At 37.8% G+C, this 21,388-nt stretch overlaps 1 protein-coding gene across 3 annotated transcripts in view; it reads right to left on the minus strand.

Moving 5' to 3' along the window:
- EPM2A (EPM2A glucan phosphatase, laforin) overlaps positions 1–21,388 on the minus strand; it is a 163,945-nt gene that overhangs the window by 11,239 nt on the left and 131,318 nt on the right. The window lies entirely within an intron of this gene.

Here is a 21,388-nt window from a genome sequence, read left to right on the forward strand (position 1 = left end):
TATTAGTACCCAACGTTGTCTTACATGTTTCACCTAATGCTACAAGTTAAGAAGAAATATAACAATCTGTAAAAAATCAAAAAAGAAAAAGAAAACGTTGTAATTATTTTTCAACTATGTTTCCATATCTAATATCCCAAAGTCTAGATTCTACCCTCAAAGTTTCTGAGTCAGTAAATCTGGGTTGAGAGTCCAAGAATTTGGACTTCTCTAACAAGTTCCCAAGCAATCCTGATGCTTCTAGTTCAGGGCAAAACTTTGAGAATCACTCCTTAAAAGACTCAATTACAAAGCTATACAAAATATTACAGGTATTAAGATATATGGATTAAGGAGAATGTACCAAAATCAAACAGCTTTTCTGTGTGCCAGCAGTAGCCAGGTAGAAATGGGGAGGTGGAGGGGTGCCTGGGTGGCTGTGGCTCAGTCGTCTGACTTCAGCTCAGGTCATGATCGCTCAGTTTGAGAGTCTGAGTCCCATTTTGGACTGGCTTCTATCAGCACAAAGCCCACTTGGGATCCTCTATCCCACACTCTCTCTGTGCCTCAAAAATAAATAGACATTAAAAAAAAAAACCAGAGGCGTGCCTGGGTGGCTCAGTCGGTTAAGTGGCCGACTTCAGCTCAGGACGTGACCTCACATTTCGTGGGTTTGAGTCCCATACTGGGCTCTGTGCTGACAGTTCAAAGCCTGGAGCCTGCTTCGGATTCTGTGTCTTCCTGTCTCTCTGCCCTTCCCCCCACTCGCGCGCTCTCTCTCTCTCTCTCTCTCAAAAAACAATTTTACGTTCATTTGTTAATAAACAATAAAAAAAAAGAAATGGGGAGGTAGAGGTGAATCTCATTCAAAAATAAAAGCAAAATTATAAAACAACTAGGAAGACATTTAACCAGAAAGATTTATGAAACTTTATTGGACATTAAGAAAAAAGACAATGAGGGGTGCCTGGGTGACGCAGTCGGTTAAGCGTCCGACTTCAGCCAGGTCACGATCTCGCGGTCCGTGAGTTCGAGCCCCGCGTCAGGCTCTGGGCTGATGGCTCAGAGCCTGGAGCCTGTTTCCGATTCTGTGTGTCCCTCTCTCTCTGCCCCTCCCCCATTCATGCTCTGTCTCTTTCCGTCCCAAAAATAAATAAACGTTGAAAAAAAAAATTTAAAGAAAAAAGACAATGAATAAATAGATATACTGCGATATTATAATAATATATATTTGGTCTTCATCGCAGTTCCTGGCACAGTTTCCTGAGTCATGAGAGCCATAAGGTGTCTTTTGCTATGTTAATGAAGTAACTTCTGGATAGCACCTAAGGATGGCCTGGTTGACCAGGGGAACCAACTTTGTGATTAGAGGGACTGAACCTGAAGTCCCACCCCTCAGCTTCCAGGAAGAGAGAGGGCTAGAGGTTGAGCCAATCATCAGTGGCCAATGATTTAATCAATTATCCCTAGATAATGAAGCTTCCATAAAACCCAGGATTCCAAGGTCAGGATTCCAAGAACTTCCAGATTGGTGACACAGAAAGAGTGGGGCTCCCAGAGAAGGTCTGCAAGCTCCAAGCCATCTCCCACATTCCTTGCCCTGTGCGTCTATTCCATCCATCTGTTCCTGAATTATATCCTCTTAAAGTAAGCCAGTAACCTAGTGAAACATTTCCTGAGTCTGTGAACTGCTCTAGAAAATTAATCAAACCCCAAAAAAGGAAGGGCTCATAGTACCTGTGACTTATAACCAGTCAGAAGCACAGGTAACAACCTGGGCTTGCAACTGACATCTGAAGTGGAGAGTGGGGGACAGTCTTCTAGGACTGAAATCTTAACTTGGGAATCTGATGATACTTCCAGGTAGATAGTATCAGAGGCAGGTCGAATTGTAGGACCCCAAGTTGGTGCCCAGAAAATTGATGACTGTATGGGGAAATCTCCTCACCTCACACACATTGAAACTGGGTCCCAGAACCCAAAAGAAATGCCATGCAAATATCATAAAAATGCAAATATTTTCCAAATCAATATATAACTTTAATGAACACCATCATAATTTATTGTGTGTGGTATATATTGTCTTCCACACTGATTATTTCACACGTGTACATTCTCTCCTGAAATAATGGGTAAATACTCTATTTCAACTTTATTTGAATCACGTCACCTAGAACTTTACTAGGTTCAATACAAAGCATTCAGACAACAGTTTATAAATGATGATGGTAGATATCACTTGATGCTCACCAGTGCTCCCAGTTATCCTCTTTCAAGCATGGAGGACTAAATTTCTTCTCTGCCTGCAAATTAGAGCCATCTGACTTGCTTTTGTCAATAATAAGTGAGCTGAAGTAACATGCGTACCTTCCAGAAGGACATATGTAGGACCTCATGCACAGGTCTCCATGCTCTATCTTTCCCTGCAGCAATGGTCATGAAAACATGTGTGGATAGTGAACTGCTAGAAGACTGAAGTGGTCTAGAATGCTAACTAATCTCAGGAGGCCAGCTGCCCTGGAGAGCCAGTGGCTTGTTGATTTAAGCCAATTTTGCCATTGTCTGTTACCACAGCATAACCTGACTTGTTCTAACTCGATGCCTAAATAATTAATCCCTTAAAGCCCCTGATGTGCAGGAAAGAAACAAAGCAGAGGGACTACACTTTTATTTAGCTACTTTCAGACCGAGCTTAAAGCAATCCTTCTCTTTTGGGGAAAATTTTGTTTCCCAAGGGATATTTGGCCACAATTATGGAGACATTTTAGATTATGACACTGGGTGGTGTTAATGGTACCTATTAGATTGAAAGTGGGGATGTTGCCAAACATCCTATAATGCATAGGGTAGCCCGCACAGCAAAGAATTAGCAAATCCAAAACATCAATAATGCTGTGATTAAGAAGCCTTGGGCTGGGGGAATAAAAATGGAATAGACCTCCTTACTATGGGAGGGAAGAAAGGGAACCTGGGACAGGGAATAAGACCAACATATCTGACACAGAGTTTGTGGCTCATCAGTTATGCCATTCTGATAACACGATATTCCACGTCATATTTTAAAATATGTATGGATGTGCATAAAGAGAGAGAGTTAGAGAATGAGCAAAAGTCTAATAGTACAGAGTTGAACAGCACTAAACATTTTAAGTGTGGTGTAATGGAAAGGGCATGAAACATAAGCCAGAAACAATGCCAATCATAGCATGATATTTTTTTTAATGTTATTTATTTTTGAGAGAAAGAGAGCAAGCAGAGGAGGGGTAGAGAGAGTGGGGGTGGACAGAAGATCCGAAGCAGGCTCTGTGCTGACAGCAGCGAGCCCAATGTGGGGCTCGAACTCGTGAACCGCGAGATCATGACCTGAACCAAAGTTGGATACTTAACCAACTGAGCCACCCAGGTGACCCCATAGCAAGATAATTTTAAAAGCACTTGGTAATAACTGTGTGACATCAGGGAAAGTTATTTCTCATCTCTAAGCCTTTGGCTGATCATCTTTAAAATGGGTCTAAAAATAACTAATTCATGGGAAGAAAATTCAATGTAATAAGGTATTTGAACAGGACTGATACTAGTGTATGTGCAATAAATCAAGTGGCATTAATGTCTAGTTGTTATAATTTACTTATTTTAGTAATTTACTTTGTATTGTAATGACTATTCAGACAATTTCCCATTGTTCTGTGTATCCTTCATTTGAATGCTGCAGAGTTTGGAATATTCACTCTATTTTCTTATATGAAATCCAGCTTGTTTTTGTGGGGTTTTTTCCTTATGGCTGTTGCTATTGTAATTGTTAATGTTAATAAGAAGCCAATTGACTAATCCTCAAATATGGGTATTATCCACCCTCACTGAAAATATCTCACAATATCTAGCATCATCTAAAAGTTGAATCCTACTTACACTCCAGAAGATAAACCAATTTTTTATTGCTACTTGGGCTCTAACAGGATCTATTCGAGAGACAGTCATAAAGTGGCTGTGGAGTGAGGCCTATGAGTCTGTGGAATTTTTTTTTCAAGAAATTGACTAGGTTATATATATTACATATACAGCCAGATTCCAAAACCACTAGCCTGGCAGATAGCAATAAACATGCAGAAGTTTAGTACAGAGATCTCAATACCTTTTAATAGCAGCAAAAATATGGCAATGAGAGGGAATGAAGTGCTCAGCCTTACACATGCATATGAAAATTAAGTCTGTGCCTTTCTCCAAAAATACTTTCAAGACTATGGGGTGCCTGGGTGACTCAATCGGTTAAGCATCTGACTGTTGGTTTGGGCTCAGGTCATGATCTCAAAGTTCATGAGTTCAAGCCCCACATTGGGCTTCAAGCTGACAGAGCAGAGCCTGTTTGGGATTCTCTCCCTCTCTCTCTGCCCCTCTCTTGCTCATTCTCTCTGTCTCTCTCTCAAAATAAATAAATAAAAACTTGAAAAATTAAAAAAAAATACTTCCAAGACTAAAAATGATTCCTAGACAGATTGAGGAATGGGAAACTGTTAGGAGAGTGTAGCTACAAGGATATGTGTCTATGTTTAATGTGTAGTATCTTCTAAAAAGTCAAAACTAAATCTTCTTCTGAGTCATGACAAGTATTTAATATAGTTATATTCACTAAGAATAAACTTTTGCAGAAAAAAAAGTTTTATTAATGGGAGTCTTGACTATTGCCACCCTTATTCAACCAAACTGTATTTAAATAAAATCCATCCCATTAATATTGCAACTTAACTAAAGACCAGAGGTGGGGGAACAGGGGATGGATGGATGGATGGCTGACATTCTGGAACCTTACTTTGTTGGACTGCAAATCAAAATCAATTTCATTCATTTGGGTGAATGTGGACCTGTGGTTCCAGGTAATCACATCACAAAACTACACCGTTCGCTTCACCTGTCAGGCTGGGGCCTGTGTTACAACAGCAACTGAAGCGTATGAATGAACCAGTGCCCGCTTGCTGTACCTCAGCTGTCAGTGAACGGAGGCCTTGTTGGCAATGCTGAGTGCATCAGACAGAATGAGCATCCAAGCACTTTGCAAAATAAATACCGCCGGGCATTGACAGGAGGAGGGGGCATGGGATAAACAGAAGATATCAGCAAAAAAAAAAAAAAAAAAAAAAAAAAAATTCAGTTATATGGACACCACATCACAAGTTCCATCACTAATGGCCTTGAAAAATGGCAGAATAACCTTTTCCTGAAGGTGAAAATTAGCATTATATTTTGTCCATAAGAAAAAAAAAGTTAGGAAACACAGAAATCATGCAATCAATGAATGAACATAGGATTTGTTTATCTCTTATCACGCTAAGAGACCACCACTGTTGAAGACAGTGCCCCGTTCCTAGCCGTACAAACACAACACCATTTTAAAGAGGAAGAAAATGGATTTTGCTGAGGTTCTTTATAAAACCCAGCTAAGGATTTAAAAGAAAAAAAAAAAAGATTAGCACATTTCCTAAGATGGATAATTTTGCTGCATTTACCTTATTTAATATTTTATGGGAAATTCAATGTTAAATTAAAATGTGACCTGGCTTTTAATAATACTTGAAAAAAAAAGTGTATCAGTCCTATCATTTAGATCTCATTAGTGGGAAAGCAAGAGAAACGTTAAAATCACCCTCCAGTAAGCTCCAAGCTTCATTAGCACATGTAACTCCTGCTGAAAATCTGTCCTCTGTGTCAACTGCTATGTTATTAATACCAAACTTCTACCCAAAAAAGGGTGCTTCTAATACACTCCAGTTAAGGCTAAATGACTGCACAAAGACAAGTTTCAACTTAGTGATACTAATTAATTTATTTATTAAAATAGTTTTATTATAGTTTGCTTACAGGTTATAGACTATAGTATGTAGATACCACATTCTAATTTCTACAGGTAGTTAGTTTCTTAGATTTTGGGGGGGGGGGGGATGTGCTTGAGTTTAAAACCACATGAAGCAAATATTTTTGACATATGTTCTTTTTATTTTCTATATTAAAATGATATATAATTAATTATTAAGGTCTGTTATGGGTTGAATTGTATTTCCTCTAAATTTCTAACCCCAGCACTTCTTTTTACTTGGAGATAGGATCTCTACAGGGCAATCAAGTTAAAATGAAGCCCTTAGGGTGGGCTATAATCCAACATGACTGTTGTTTGTATAAGAAGGGGAGATTTGGACACAGACACGTACAGAGGGATGATGATGTGAACATAAAAGAAGACAGTCATCTACAAGGCAAGGAGAGAGGCCTGGAACACAGCCTTCCCTTGCAGCCCTCAGAATGAGTCAACCCTGTAGATACCTTGATCCTGAACTCCTGGCCTCCAGAACTGAGATAGTAATTTTCTGTTGTTTAAAAGCCACCCAGTTTGTGGCACTTTGTCAGACCAGCCCCAGGAAACTAACACAAAGTCTGAACATTCCAATTTAAAATATATACGTTCAATCATCCAGATTCTTCAAATATCCATATATCAAGTATGCTTAAAGTAAAACATTTTAATATATTTTTTCAGCTTTCATCCTGATCTCTGAAAGTCTAAATTAACTTTTGATTGTGGCATTCCAATTGTCCTCTCATACACAATACTACTCATCCACATTCCTTAACTCATGTCCTTCAGTCCATCACTTGAGCACCTCCAGCATGGCAGACAAGATCATCAGGCCCCTGGTTGGGCTATTTTGGCTTACTTCTTTCATGAATTCATTCTGTTTGTTTGTTTGCTTGTTCTCATTTTCTGAGAGAGAGAGAGAGAGAGAGAGAGAGGACACACATGTATATGCAAGTGGGAAAGGGGCAGAGGGAGGAGAGAGAGAATCTTAAACAGGCTCTGCGAACCCAATGCGGGGCTCAGTCTCACAACCATGAGATCGTAACCTGAGCCAAAATCAAGAGTCAGATGCCCGACCAACTGAGTCACCCTGGCGCCCTTGGGTTTCCTTCTTGATCTAATAGCTCAGTTCTGAAGTTCTGAGATATCCAGTTTTGGTAACTACAATATAGTCTTGGGCCCCTTTGCTTGGCTTTCAGAAACTGGACCTCAATGGAGACTCACCTGAAATATGTAAGAGCACAGTCTTCAGACTCACAAATTCTTAACCCTGAGTCCAAGAGACTTTGGCTTTCTGAGTTTTGAGAATTTGTCTCCCTGAAATTTGGTTTATAGACCATATCAATAGATTACAGTGGTAAATAAGACAACTGGCATACTTCATTTTCTTAAAGTCAGTCACAGGGTAACACAAAGATTGAGACAAATAACTAGGCTAAGCAGCCTCAGTTGGTTACTGTGATACAAATCTCAACAAAATGTTCTATTAAAATATCCTCTTGGCATGTTAATTTTGTTTCCAATATTGAGCACTCCTTGAAAGAGTAAAGTGTCACATTTAATACTTTTTCACATAATGAACTTGAAGGGATTTGTTTAAAATTAATCACTTGCATAATGAACGAGGAAACACTGAAGATCAAAGAAGTAATTAAAAATTAAACATAAGATTTTTTTTAAGATTGTTCTAAAGTCATTCTATCTATTCAACAAATATGTAATGATGCTTGCTTTTTGCTGGGAACTTAATAAATTGTGAGCAAGACAGTACATCCTCATCTGAGCCTACATTCTTTGAGAAAGACAGGCAATTAGCAAATAAATATGCGAAATGTATACAATTAATCTGTAATGCGCTACTGAGGACATAAACAGGGAGTTAAAATGGAGGATCATGGGAAAATTAGACAGTCAGGAAGGCCCTCCCTGAAAAGGTGGCATTAAAACCAAGACCTGATGTGGAAAAAGGAGTGAGACATTTAATGGTCTTATGGTGAGAAGGAGGTATACCTTAGGAACTGACAAGAATCTGGAGACATGGAGTGAGGTGAACAAGAAGGGACTATGGCAGGAGATACACTGAGAAGACCATGCCAGGCCTTACTGCTGTCCTAGGGAATTTGTATAACAAAACAAAAGCAATAGAAAAGCAGTGAAGGATTTTTAAGTAGAGGAGTTACACGGACTTATGTCAGCATTTTTAAAGGATGACTCCACCCGTTATGGAGAAAATGGATTGGGCAGAAGATAGAGCAGAAACTAGAGAGGAAGAGGGAGGACTTCTGGGACAGTGATGGCTTGGAACACAGCGGTGCAGATAGAGAAAAGTGGATTAACTCAAAATGTACTTTAGCAGTGGAACCAGCAGAACTTGCACATTAACCAGATGAAATAGTTGAGGGGAAGGAAAAATTCAAAAATGACTCCAAATTTACTAATGTGATATCCTAAGCTACAGTTGCTTAACCAGGTCTGCCTTCAGTGAAGCCTACAGCTCTCAGTTTGTGTATTATGTATTTTTACAAGTTTCAGATTAACCAACATCTCACCAGGCATCATGCTAATGGCACCCACATGCCTAAAAGCTTGATGATATCAAACTATTCACACTTCCTTTCAATGTTCCACTCAAATCTTTATTCCCATTATAAAAGTGCTAATAACATAGGATTTTTTATTGATGTGAGAACTTTGTACACAGAATAAGTTAAATCAACTAGATTTAACTCATATGAAAGAAATATCCATGTACACAAAGTGGTACACAGGAAACTGATGTATCTACTCAATCAATTCACTAAAGATATTTTTAAAATTTATTTTTTATACCTGTGGGTCTTTATTTCAGCTCTAGAACAAATAAAAATGAATTTAGGAAACATGACAATCAAAAAATGAAAAAAATCATGATTTTTCTTTTTTTATGGTAATTCTTCTTCATTGCCAACCAGTCATTTGAGTGATTAAAATAGGAGTTTCTAGTGAGAAAAACAATTCTGTTCAGTACTGTCAGCACAACAGATGTTTCCATTGTAAATTTCTTTTTTCTTTAAGATTTTATTTTTAAATATCCTCTACACCCTGTATGGAAACCAATTTGACAATAAATTTCATATTTAAAAAAATAATGATAAAATAAAATATAAATAAGTAAATATCCTCTACACCCAACATGGGGCTCAAACTTATAACCCCAAGATCAAGAGTTGCACACTCTAGTGACTGAGCCAGCCAGGCGCCTCTCATTATAAATCTCTTGACAAAAAAAAAATAAATAAATAAAAAGATGGGATTATTCATCTAGACCAGTGATTTTCAAATATTAATGTGGAGACAAATCACCTAGGGATCACCTTAAGAGGCAGATAATGATTCAGTCAAATCTGGGTTAGAGCCTAATATTCTGCACTTTCACAGACTCCCCTGTAGTACCAAGGCTGTTGGCCCTTGGAACACACTTTGAGTAGCCAGGAGTACTCTAACAATGGTGTTGACTCTAAAAATTTTTTTTTTCAACGTTTATTTATTTTTGGGACAGAGAGAGACAGAGCATGAACGGGGAGGGGCAGAGAGAGAGGGAGACACAGAATCGGAAACAGGCTCCAGGCTCCGAGCCATCAGCCCAGAGCCTGACGCGGGGCTCGAACTCCCGGACGGTGAGATCGTGACCTGGCTGAAGTCGGACGCTTAACCGACTGCGCCACCCAGGCGCCCCTGGTGTTGACTCTAAAAGGATTATTTTATTAAACGTCACAACAGTTCACTACATTTCAGTACTCAGTACTTCAGTACTTAGGAACTCTGTTAAGTAAATGAAGTAAGATCCTTGTGCTAGAGCAAACAGAAAGACAAGCATTTTATCTCTATTACTGATGCTAATATTAGAGGCCTGATATCAACCATGCAGGGAGGCTGCTATTTTAAAAAAATTTCTCCTAATTACAGAACATTTTAAAATCTCTTTAGCCCTTTTTCTTGATTTTCCAGTGAAGAACCTGCAGGAAGCCAAATGACTATCTTACATAACAATCTTGCTTGGCTCTAAGACATTCCTCCTTTCTACAGCACTCATTGGCTTCTTGAGAGTGACCTAAAATTCCCTTTTGTGTTATCTTTTAAAAATGCAGTTGGAGATCTTTTACATATAGATGCTGAAAACTGGGGAAATTTCACATAAGGCTTGAATATTACGGGGGAACTAAGGGATTTAAAATATGGTGGAAAACTCTAATGCAATTAGCAGTGTTGCAGAAAAGGGTGTCAGAAACTAGATAAGGTTCCAGAAAGACAAACAATGAACATCTCCCCTTCCCTATTTGATGTGAATTCTTACGATGGTAAGAACAGAGGAGAGATGTCAAACTATTAATATTCCAATATTGAGACCTACAAAATCCCTGAGAAGCTTTGCTTCTTTCTTTCAGCCTGGAGTCAGGGCACATGGTATATTTCCCAGTGTATAGAGAGAAGACATGATAGGCAATAAACCCTCCTAAGGATGAGCAGATCAAAAAGCCCTCTGTTTTTAGTTAACTGCGGGTCCTGAGGCTCCACAGATATGGAAAAGAGGCCAGGTATCAGTGATACTTCATCTCCTTATGTTATTCCTAAGAAAGGTCTTAAAGAGTCAGACATGCAGTCTAATACAATTCTCAAGGAGGAGAAGTACCACTTATACCCAAACCAAAATTGTCATATTTAAATTGGTAATCTTTAATAACTCTACTCGTTATGAGAGTGCATTCAGTTACGTGGTGCTCTTACTTGCAGCTAATTTGTTCCGGCAAGACCTTCACAATACAGTTTTATTTAAGACCATCCATTCCACCGAGGATTTTATTAATTGAAGTGCTTAATTGGTAGAAATTGGCCTTAATTTTCCATGTTTCATAGCCCAGGACATTGTCGTCTCCACCTTGTGCTACGCAAGCACTTAGGTTTCTTTCAAGACTTTTGAAGATATTTATTCTGCATTCACAACTGGACTTAAGCGTGTGGAGAAATGTTTGGATCTCCAACTTTTGAAATATATCTGATATCTAAAGCGTATGTCCCTTAAACAATATGAACCCATAGACTCCTATTAATAATATTCAGTCTGGTGTCAAAGAGCCAATTCCTATCAAGTCCCATCTAGCACAACTGATATTCACAGAGAGAGTTTAGTGTGTTTCTATCTCAGTTCAATCGCTGTTCAAGATTACATCCCCAGGTGGTCCCATGTATCCTATTAATCACTTCCATTACCACACATACTCTCAGTGTATTCTTACTATGCTTCTGTCTCCTTCACAAACTCTGTATCCTCTACAAGCCTTTCAAGTGTAAGTGTTTCTCAGAGTTTCAGAATGTAACTCATCTCCCTAATATACATTGCCATCTATAACTGACATCTACATGCTGGTAAATTCCAAAACCATTGCCTCCAGCTCAGACCTCAATGCTCTGCTCGAATTCTCCAGTCAATGTCCCATAACTATCAACTGAACTCGTCTTCACTATCTTCCACTCTTTGCTCCCTACCCACAAACCTGATTTTCCACTGTCATTCTTCATCTCTGTAAATTATCCCACAGCTTCCCAGTCATCTAAGCCAGGTAACTTTACTTAATTCTTCTCTCTTCCCCTTCTTATAGTCATTAATCCATATAAGTCAATCTCTTAAACAGCTGTAGAATCTGTCCCCCATTCTACATTATTATTGCTTCCCTTCAGATCTTAACACTTAAGAAGTGAATTATACGAACAGCCTCCCACGTGACCTCCCAGTCTCTTTCCTTCCACAATGTAGCTAGAGTCATCTTTATAAAACACAAATCTGATCATGTGACTCCCCTGCCTAAAATAGGGAACTGACTACCCATCACTTTCTTGCAGTCTATAAGTCTTTGGCCTGATCTTTGGAATCTGATCCCCACACATATCACTGATTCCACATCCCCATGTGAACCCCACCCTCCAACTTAGGAGAGACATTTGCAATTTTCCTGACTGCTCAGTACTCTTCCCTGCTGCTTAACCTGCTACTCTTCCTCTGGAAATGCATTTTCATGGCTCATCTTAAGCCTATTCAGTCTTCTCTGATCTCCCATGGTCTCACTTAGGTCTTCCTTCTTTGTGTCTCCAAAACATAAACAATCACACACCTTCATTTTGAGCTCTGTCCTTTCTCACTCTGAGATGTTGGTTTTACTGAGCATTTCCTCCTCTGTACTGTGAGCTCCTTGAGAACAAGAATGATCTTATTGATATCATATTCCCATAACTGAACAGTGTATCCAGTACATTGTTAGCACTTAAAGCAAATAGGTGACTGAACAAATAAATGAATAAGTGAATGAACAACTATAGAAATGTCTACCTTTTCATGATACTTGGTTCACTCAACTACGTGAGGATTCATTCAACTATCATAAACTGAACATCATTTCTATGACTTGCAAAACTGTGGTGAAGATGTTTTCAGCTGTATTATCCCAAAGATATATGTATTAAATTATTGGTTGAAATTAGTCCAAAAATAACATTTTTCTCTGTGAGTGTGGAAGCTGTTTTTATCCAGAATATAAAATTATGTCCTTAGCATATTTTACTTTTTTGCCTTAACTGCCAGAAAACTTAAAGATAAATTTAATGTTTCACAGTAGTAATTCGACCATCTCAAATCCTGGGAATTTCAACCCCATCACTTTCATACAGTCTATAAGTCTGAATTTTGATCTCCAGATGGTCCACTGCTATGCTAAATTCCTCTAATATACATGCTTTCTTTTCTGAAGTCTTCTATCATAAACAATTATAATATATTTAAGTTGCTGAAGAAGAGTGGCAAAACGTAATCCTCCAAAATACATGATTCTTCTACAATAAGTCCCAGGCATTAAACAAACACATAAAAGGTAGAGATCAGCCTCTATTTGAGCCATACTGACTTACAGCAACCTATCAGATTCAGTCTATCCTGCAGCTATGCATGTCAAACCAAAGGCTCCACTCACATAAAACTGATTGAATATTATAGCTGCCAGCACAATCAATCTGCAATAATAAAGTTCCACTCATGCTTGCAATGTGGTCACATTTTTATTAATTATAACCCATGGCCCACATAAGTTTTATTTCATTCCATGTAGTATTTTAAATGTTAGCTGTTAATGTAGGTGTACAATTTATCAGACAATAACAAATGTGACTCTAGACCAGTGATTTGCAACCCTGGATACAGACATCTTTAGAAATACTTAAGCCAGATCCGCAATCAAAACAGAATTTCTAAAGTAGTGGAGTGGGGCTCAGCATCATTTTTTCCAAGCAGCCCAAGTGATTCTGATGTGCATTGAGTCTTGGGAACACTGATTTAGAGCCTGAGAGAGAGATGTGAGTTGGAGATAAAGATCTGTCATCTTCCCCTTGATAGAGGATTGCCTATCCCATTTTTTTAAAGTGACAATAATTCTATCTTTTAAAAATCAAACTATAAATTCACCCCACTGAAATGGGACTAGTTATAAAAACCTGATTTAGAAAAAGGAAATTAGAGATGATTACTCATTTTTAAAAGGATTTTTTTATCTTTATAAAGGATTAATTTAAACATTTCTTCCAGTGAAGGGCAGTGATTTAACTGATCTGTAGACTTATCTCAGTTACTAATTATGCTTGTGACCCTTGCAAAGTCACTGAATCTCTCCAGATCTCACTGAGAGAACTGGATTAAAGAAGCACCTTCCCAGCTCACATGGTACCTCACACAGGTGTCTACATGTTATGTAGAGGCACAGGGTGGCCCAGGCCACAGACCCTGGAGCCAGGCTGCCTAACTTTGAATCCCAGCTCCACTAATTACGGCACCTTTGGCAGATTATTACCCTTCCGGTGCCTCAGTTTCATCGACTATAACATGACATTAATAATAACTCTACATCTCACAGGGAGATTAAATGAAATAATATATGTAAGAGCATTTAGAACAGTTCCAGCACATAGTAAGCACTGGTAAAGTATTAGTTATCATTCCTGTTACTAATGTTACACTCCTGAAAAAAGTCAGGACCTTTAGTATACTAATGCACTGGAGTCCTTCTAAGAAGGAAAAATATCATATAGAATTTCAAAAATACATTTGACCACTTAACCTTTGATTGTGGGGCTACAGCTCTCCATGGAGCCCCTTTTCAGGAAAGCCATACTATGTGATGATGGTTGTGACCCTTTCAAGGTGTGATTCATCTCTATGTCTTAGGGACCCAGAAAACTAGGGCCCATGAACCAAAGCCAGCTCACCATCTGTTTTTGTAAATAAAGTTTTAATGGAACACTGTCGTGTTTGATTACGTATTATCTACATCTACTTTCACGTTACAACAAAAGAGTTAAGTACCTACAACAAAAACCATAGAACCTAGCAAGCCTAAAATAGATACTGCCCAACCTTTTACAGAAAAGCTTGCCGATCCCTGCCTTACATATGTAATATATGGGGAAGCCTATAGCTCTACCCAGGGTAACTTAATCACCAAACAAATTATATTTTATGAATGGGCATTTCTAGTCCATCAATGTGCTTGGCTGATGGAACGAAAGAAACACTCATCAATGTGGGATGAAAAGAGATGATGGGAGGCTCTCAATAATTGGCTGGACAGGATAAACAGCGAGGACCACAGAGGAAGAGCTGCTGATGGGGAACAAACAGAAGGCAACTGGAAAAACAGAAAGTGACCTGAAGCCCTTGACCCTGGTTGAAGGTGCTAATGTATGATGGGCACTTTCTCCTATCATCTCCCCAAAAGTCTACACACCCTCCCCAAAATATTACATTTCATTTATAATTACTACTATTAATCAATTACAATCATAACAAAATGTTTTTGTTATTCTACTTGATTCTTACGTATTATTATCCTAATTTTATAATGAATAAACCAAGCCATGCAAAGTTAAAGCAACTTCTGCATATCTAATCAATGGTTGAGCTTGTAGTCACACTGGGATTTTTTTTTTTTTTTGGTCTCAGATTTTCCATCATGCCTCAACTGAAGATTTTTAATTCTAGAACTGCTCTTAAGTGCAGAGAAATCCTATCTAAAATTCTGATGACCAGGATTTCTTAGGCATGGTGCTAGATAGTTGTTTATCATTGGGCAAAGTTTTACTAGGTCTACCCATACTAACAATCTGTTGCTCTCCACATGTTTGGCTCTTGGGTGAGGGTGAGGAATAATGGGAGATGAAGGGGCAAGGTGATATAAGGCATCTGCCTATATCCTGCATAGATAGCAACCCTGATGAAATTTATCTTACCAAGAAATATAAAGAAGGGGATTCATTCAATAGGAGTAAAAACTCAGGAAGTTATTAAAGAACAGACAAAAAAATGCAGTGTTTGAAATGGCAGCTGCAAACCTTATCTTTTATATTCCATTGCTACAAAAACTAGCCAGCTTTTCTTAGCCAAATGTGAATTAGAAGAAACATAATTTAGTGTTTAGAAAATATGCCTAATTTTCCACCAAAGCTATACAATTTGTCTTGAAGTAAGGAATTCAACATCAGCTTTTTAAAATGATGGTGATTAAGTAGACTACAATATACTTCCAATGTTCTGTTCTTTTCATTATTTGTGGCACCCTGATGGAAAGTAATTATGCTTGAGCGAATTTTCCTCTTAGATGTAATTTGGACCACTTATCTGAGATTCTCAGAAGGGAGCTGAGTTGACAACTAAAAGAGAACACCTGTTTCCATCAACGTAAAGGAAGCTTTCCTGAGAGACCTTACCGCTGCCTACCAATGCATAGCATGGCTGCAATGAGAAATAGTGAGTGATGTATTAATGAATTGCCTTCTCTATTCAACAAACAGAATCAGGAATTAAGTGGTGTATTTTTTATGTTTGCGTAAGGAAAGGAAGAAGAATGGTCATGAATATAAAATAACCAAAAGAGAAGAGGGAGTGTGGTGCTGATTGAGAGCCCTGAGTAATATTGATGCCCATGCTAGTGACCAACACACCTGCCATCGTATGCCCCTCAGCTACTCAGAGCATTTTTTTTAATTTTCATAATTTAGGATTCTGTTACTTTATTAAATAAGTCAAAGGGATCTGCAGAAAATGTTGGTAAATGTTTTATTGTTTCCAACACAAATTATGGATGTGAAAATTCTATCTATCCTCTTCTCGTTGATATAAAAAGTAGGCAGCTGGCATGATATTTACGGTGCATAAAAGGAGGATGGTCCCATGGCTTTACTGAAACACTAAATAATTCCATTTTCTGACTAGGACCCATGAAGCATCCAATATACTTTTAAGAGGCGTTGTTTCTTTTATGATCTATAAAAAGCTATCGTGCTATTATGTTGGCTTTTCCAATGTGTTTTAGCAAACAGCAGAAAGCACTTTCACAAATACAACCATTTGGCCTATCACATTCGTGAGATAAACATCAACAAATAAAATTAGTACAGTACAAAAGATCTAAAACACAATTTGAGTGGATCTATTGAAAATCAGTTAATGGATTTCAAAAACAATTTTATTTTCCTCTACCCTCTATTTTACCATCCTTACTTGTTTGTTTTTAATGGGAACCTAATTTTCTAATGGAAACTACTGAAGAGAAATGTTACAACAGTCATTTTGGTTGTTTATCTTTGTAATACATTAGGATTTTTTCACTCTGTCAATTTTTTTAAGTATTTGCAAGACTGGGTACCTGAGTTTTAAAAATGTTCTATTAAAATAATATACATTAAAAATACACATAAGTAGACTGCTCAATACATCTTTTTACAAACTGAACATAACTGTACAGCCAACACCCAAATCCAGAAACAATTGCTACAAACCCTAGAAGTCTCTCCTCCTATTCCTTTCTAATCATGACAAGGATAGCCACTATCTTATCATTCAGAATAGAAGGAGAAATCCAAGAGTTTCCCAGACAAACAAAGCTAAAGGAGTTCACAACCACTAAACCAGCCCTACCAGAAATGTTAAGGGGGGGTGGAGGGGACTCTTTGAGTGGAAAGAAACAACTATAATAAGAGTATGAATCAAAAAAGCAGACAAAAGGAATTCCTACTCAAAAAGTAGGAATCAAAAAAGCAACCAAAATAAGTATACATGTAAAAACCAGTCAAAGAACTCACAAAATAAAAGGAGGTAAATTATAACACCATGTACCTAAAATGTGGAGGGGGGAGGGGTAAAGAGTAGGCTCAAACTTAAGTGACCATCAATTTAATATGGACTGCTATAGGGGCGCCTGGGTGGCGCAGTCGGTTAAGCGTCCGACTTCAGCCAGGTCACGATCTCGCGGTCCGTGAGTTCGAGCCCCGCGTCTGATGGCTCAGAGCCTGGAGCCTGTTTCTGATTCTGTGTCTCCCTCTCTCTCTGCCCCCTCCCCCGTTCATGCTCTGTCTCTCTCTGTCCCAAAAATAAATAAACGTTGAAAAAAAAATTAAAAAAAAAATATGGACTGCTATATGCAGATGTTATACACAAACCTACTAGTAACCATAAATCAAAAACCAATAATAGACACACACAAAATACAAAGAAAGGAATACAAGTATATCACTAAAGAAAGCCAGCAAATGATGCAAGAAGAGAAGAAAGGATGACAGAAGAACTACAAAAATTACCACAAAACAAGTAACAAAATAGCAATAAATAAATGCCTACCAATAATTGCTTTGAAAGTAAATGAACTAAATTCTCTAATAAAAAGACATAGGGTGATGGAATGGATACAAAAAAAGACCCATCTAGGGGCACCTGATTGGCTCAGTTGGTTAAGCATCTGACTTTGGCTCTGGTCGTGATCACAGGGTTCATGAGTTCAAGCCCTGAATCAGCTAGGCACTGATGGTTCAGAGCTTGCTTAGGATTCTCTCTCCCTCTCTCTCTGCCTCTCCTCCACTTGCTCTCTTTCTCACGCTCTCTCAAAATAAAGAAATAAACTTTTTTAAAAAAACAAAGACTCGGGGTGCCTGGGTGGCTCAGTCGGTTAAGCGTCCGACTTCGTCTCAGGTCATGATCTCACGGTCCGTGAGTTCGAGCCCCGCATCGGGCTCTGTGCTGACAGCTCGGAGCCTGGAGCCTGTTTCGGATTCTGTGTCTCCCTCTCTCTCTGCCCCTCCCCTGTTCACGCTCTGCCTCTCTCTGTCTCAAAAATAAATAAACGTTAAAAAAAAATTGTTTTTAAACAAAAAAACAAAACAAAGCCAGGGTAGCAATACTTATATCAGACAAAATAGACTTTAAAACAAGACTATAACAAAGAAGGACACTATAAAATAATAAAACAGACAATCCAACAAGAAGATATAGCAATTGTAAATCTTTATCCACACAATATGAGAGCACCCAAATACATAAAACAGTTAATAACAAACATAAAGGAACTAATTGACAGTAATACAATAATAGTAAGGAACTTTAACACACATTTACATCAATGGACAGATCATCCAAACAGAAAATCAACAAGGAACCAGTAGCTTTTAATGACACACTGGATCAGATGGATTTAGCAGATATATTCAGAGCATTCTACCATAAAACCGCAGAATACAAATTCTTTTTAAGTACACATAGAACATCCTTGAAAATACATCACATATTAGGCCACAAAACAAGTCTTCAAAAAGATCAATGTCATACCATGCATCTTTTCTGACCACAATGCTATGAAACTCAAAATCAACCACAATAAAAAATCTAGAAAGAACACAAAATGCTTGGGGGGTAAATAACATCCTACTAGACAGTGAACGAGTCAACCAATAAATCAAAGAGGAAATCAAAAACACATGGAAATAAATGAAAATGAAAACACAATGATCCAAAATATTTGGGATGCAGCCAATGCAGTTGTAAGAGGGAAGTTTATAGCAGTTCAGGCTTACCTCAAGAAGCCAGAAAAAATGTCAAACAATCTAACCTTACACATAAAGGAGCAAGAAAAGGAAAAACACACAAAACCCCAAACCAGCAGAAGAAAGGAAAAAATAAAAATTAGAGCAGAAATAAATGATATAGAAACTGAAAAAAAACAATAGAACATATCAATGAAACCAGGAGCTGGTGTTTGAAAAAAAATCAACAAAATTAATAAACTTCTAGCCACATGCATCAAAAAACAAAGAGAAGAGGACTCTTCTATCATTTCTATCAGTAAGAAATAGAAAATGTGAACAGACCAATTACCAACAATGAAACTGAATTAGTGATCAAAACAGTTCTAGGACCAGATGGCTACACAGGTAAATTCTACCAAATTCTTCCAAAGAGTAGAAGAGGAAGGAAAACTTCCAAATTCATTCCATGAAGCCAGCATTACCCTGTTTCCAAAGTCAAACAAAAATACAACAAAAAAAAGAGATACCTTTTTTCCCTGTTTCCAAAGTCAAACAAAAACACAACAAAAAAGTCAATATCTCTGATGAACATTGACGCAAAATCCTCAAGAATACATTAGCAAACTAAATCCAACAATAAATTCAAAAAATTGTTCACCATGATCAAGTGGGTTTATTTGTGGGATGCAAAGGTAGTTCAACATTCACAAATCAATCAATGTGATACATCACATAAATAAGATAAAGGATAAAAACCATAAGATCATTTCAATAGATGCAGAGAAAGCATTTGACAACGTACAACATCCATTTGTGATAAAAACCCTCAACACAGTAGATTTACAGGGACCATACCTCAACATAATAAAGGCCATATATGAAAAACCCACAGCTAACATCATATGCAATAGTAAAACACACACACACACACACACACACACACACACACACACACACACACACGAGAGCTTTTTCCCTAAAGTCAAGAACAAAACAAGGATATCTACCCTCACCATTTTTATTCAACATAAAATTGGAAGTCCTAGCCACAGCAATCAGGCAAGATAAAGGAATAAAAGGCATCCAAACTGGTAAGAAAGAAGTAAAACTTTCACTATTTACAGATGACATGATACTATATATAGAAAACACTAAAGAGGAGTGCCTGGGTGGCTCAGGTGGTTGAGCATCTGACTTCAGCTCACATCATGATCTCACGGTTCATGGGTTCAAGCCCTGCATCGGGCTCTGTGCTGACAGCTCAAAGCCTGGAGCCTGCTTCAGATTCTGTGTCTCCATCTCTCTCTGCCCCTCCCCTGCTCATGCTCTCTCTGTCTCTGTCTCTCAACAATAAATAAAAGTTAAAAAAAAAAAAGGAAACACTAAAGACTCCACCCCAAAACTGCTAGAACTGATAAACAAATTCAGTAAAGTCACAGGATACAAAATCAATATATAAAAATCCATTGTATCTCTATACACCAATAATTAAGCAGCAAAAAGAAAAATTAAGAAATCAATCCCATTTACAATTGCACCAAAAATAATAAAATTCCTAGGAATAAACTTAACCTAAGAGGTGAAAGACCTATGCTCTGAAAACTGTAAAACACTGATGAAATAAATTGAAGATGATACAAAGAAACAAAAAGAAATTCCATGCTTAAGCGTTGGAAGTATGAACACTGTTAAAAATGTCTATGCCAGCCAAAGCAATCTACACATTTAATGCAATCCCTACCAAAATACCAACAGCATTTTCACAGAACGAGAACAAACAATGCTAAAATTTGCATGGAGCCACAAAAGACCCTGCATAGCCAAAGTAATCCTGAAAAAGAAAAAGCTGGAGGTATCACAATTCCAAACTTCAAGTTATATTACAAAGCTATAGTAATCAGAACAGTATGGTACTGTCACAGAAACAGACACATAGGTCAATAGAACAGAACAGAAAGCCCAGAAATAAATCCATAATTATATGGTCAATTAATCTTTGACAAAGGAGGCAAGAACATGCAACGGGAAAATGACAGTCTCTTCAACAAACAGCACTAGGAAAACTGGGTAGCTCCATGCAAAAGAATGAAACTGGACCACTTTCTTTTATCACACACACAAAAAAATAAACTTAAAATGGACTAAGGACCTAAAAGACCTGAAACCATAAAAATCCTAGAAGAGAGCACAGGAAGTAATTTCTCTGATATCAGCCATAACATCTTTCTAGATATGTTTCCTGAGGCAAAGAAAATGAAAGCAAAAATAAACTATTGAGGCTACATCAAAATAAAAAGTTACTACACAGCAAAGGAAACAATCAACAAAACTAAAAAGACAACCTACTGGATGGGAGAAGATATTTGCAAATGACATATCCAATAAAGGGTTAATATCCAAAATATTTAAGAACTTATACAGCTCACTCAACACCAAGAAACCCCAAATAACTCAATTTAAAAATGGGCAGAAGACACGAACAGACATTTCTCCAAGGAAGACAGGACAGATGGCCAATAGATACATGAAAAGAGGCTCAACATCAGTCATCATCAGGGAAATGAAAATCAAAACCACAGTAAGATATTACCTCACAACTGTCAGAATAGATAAAGTCAAAAATGCAAAAAACAAGTGTTGGCAAGGATCTGGAGAAAAAGGAACACTCGTGCACTGTTAGTGGAAATGTAGACTGAT

This window comes from Prionailurus viverrinus, chromosome B2, assembly GCF_022837055.1.
Source record: "Prionailurus viverrinus isolate Anna chromosome B2, UM_Priviv_1.0, whole genome shotgun sequence".
Classification (NCBI taxonomy): domain Eukaryota; kingdom Metazoa; phylum Chordata; class Mammalia; order Carnivora; family Felidae; genus Prionailurus; species Prionailurus viverrinus.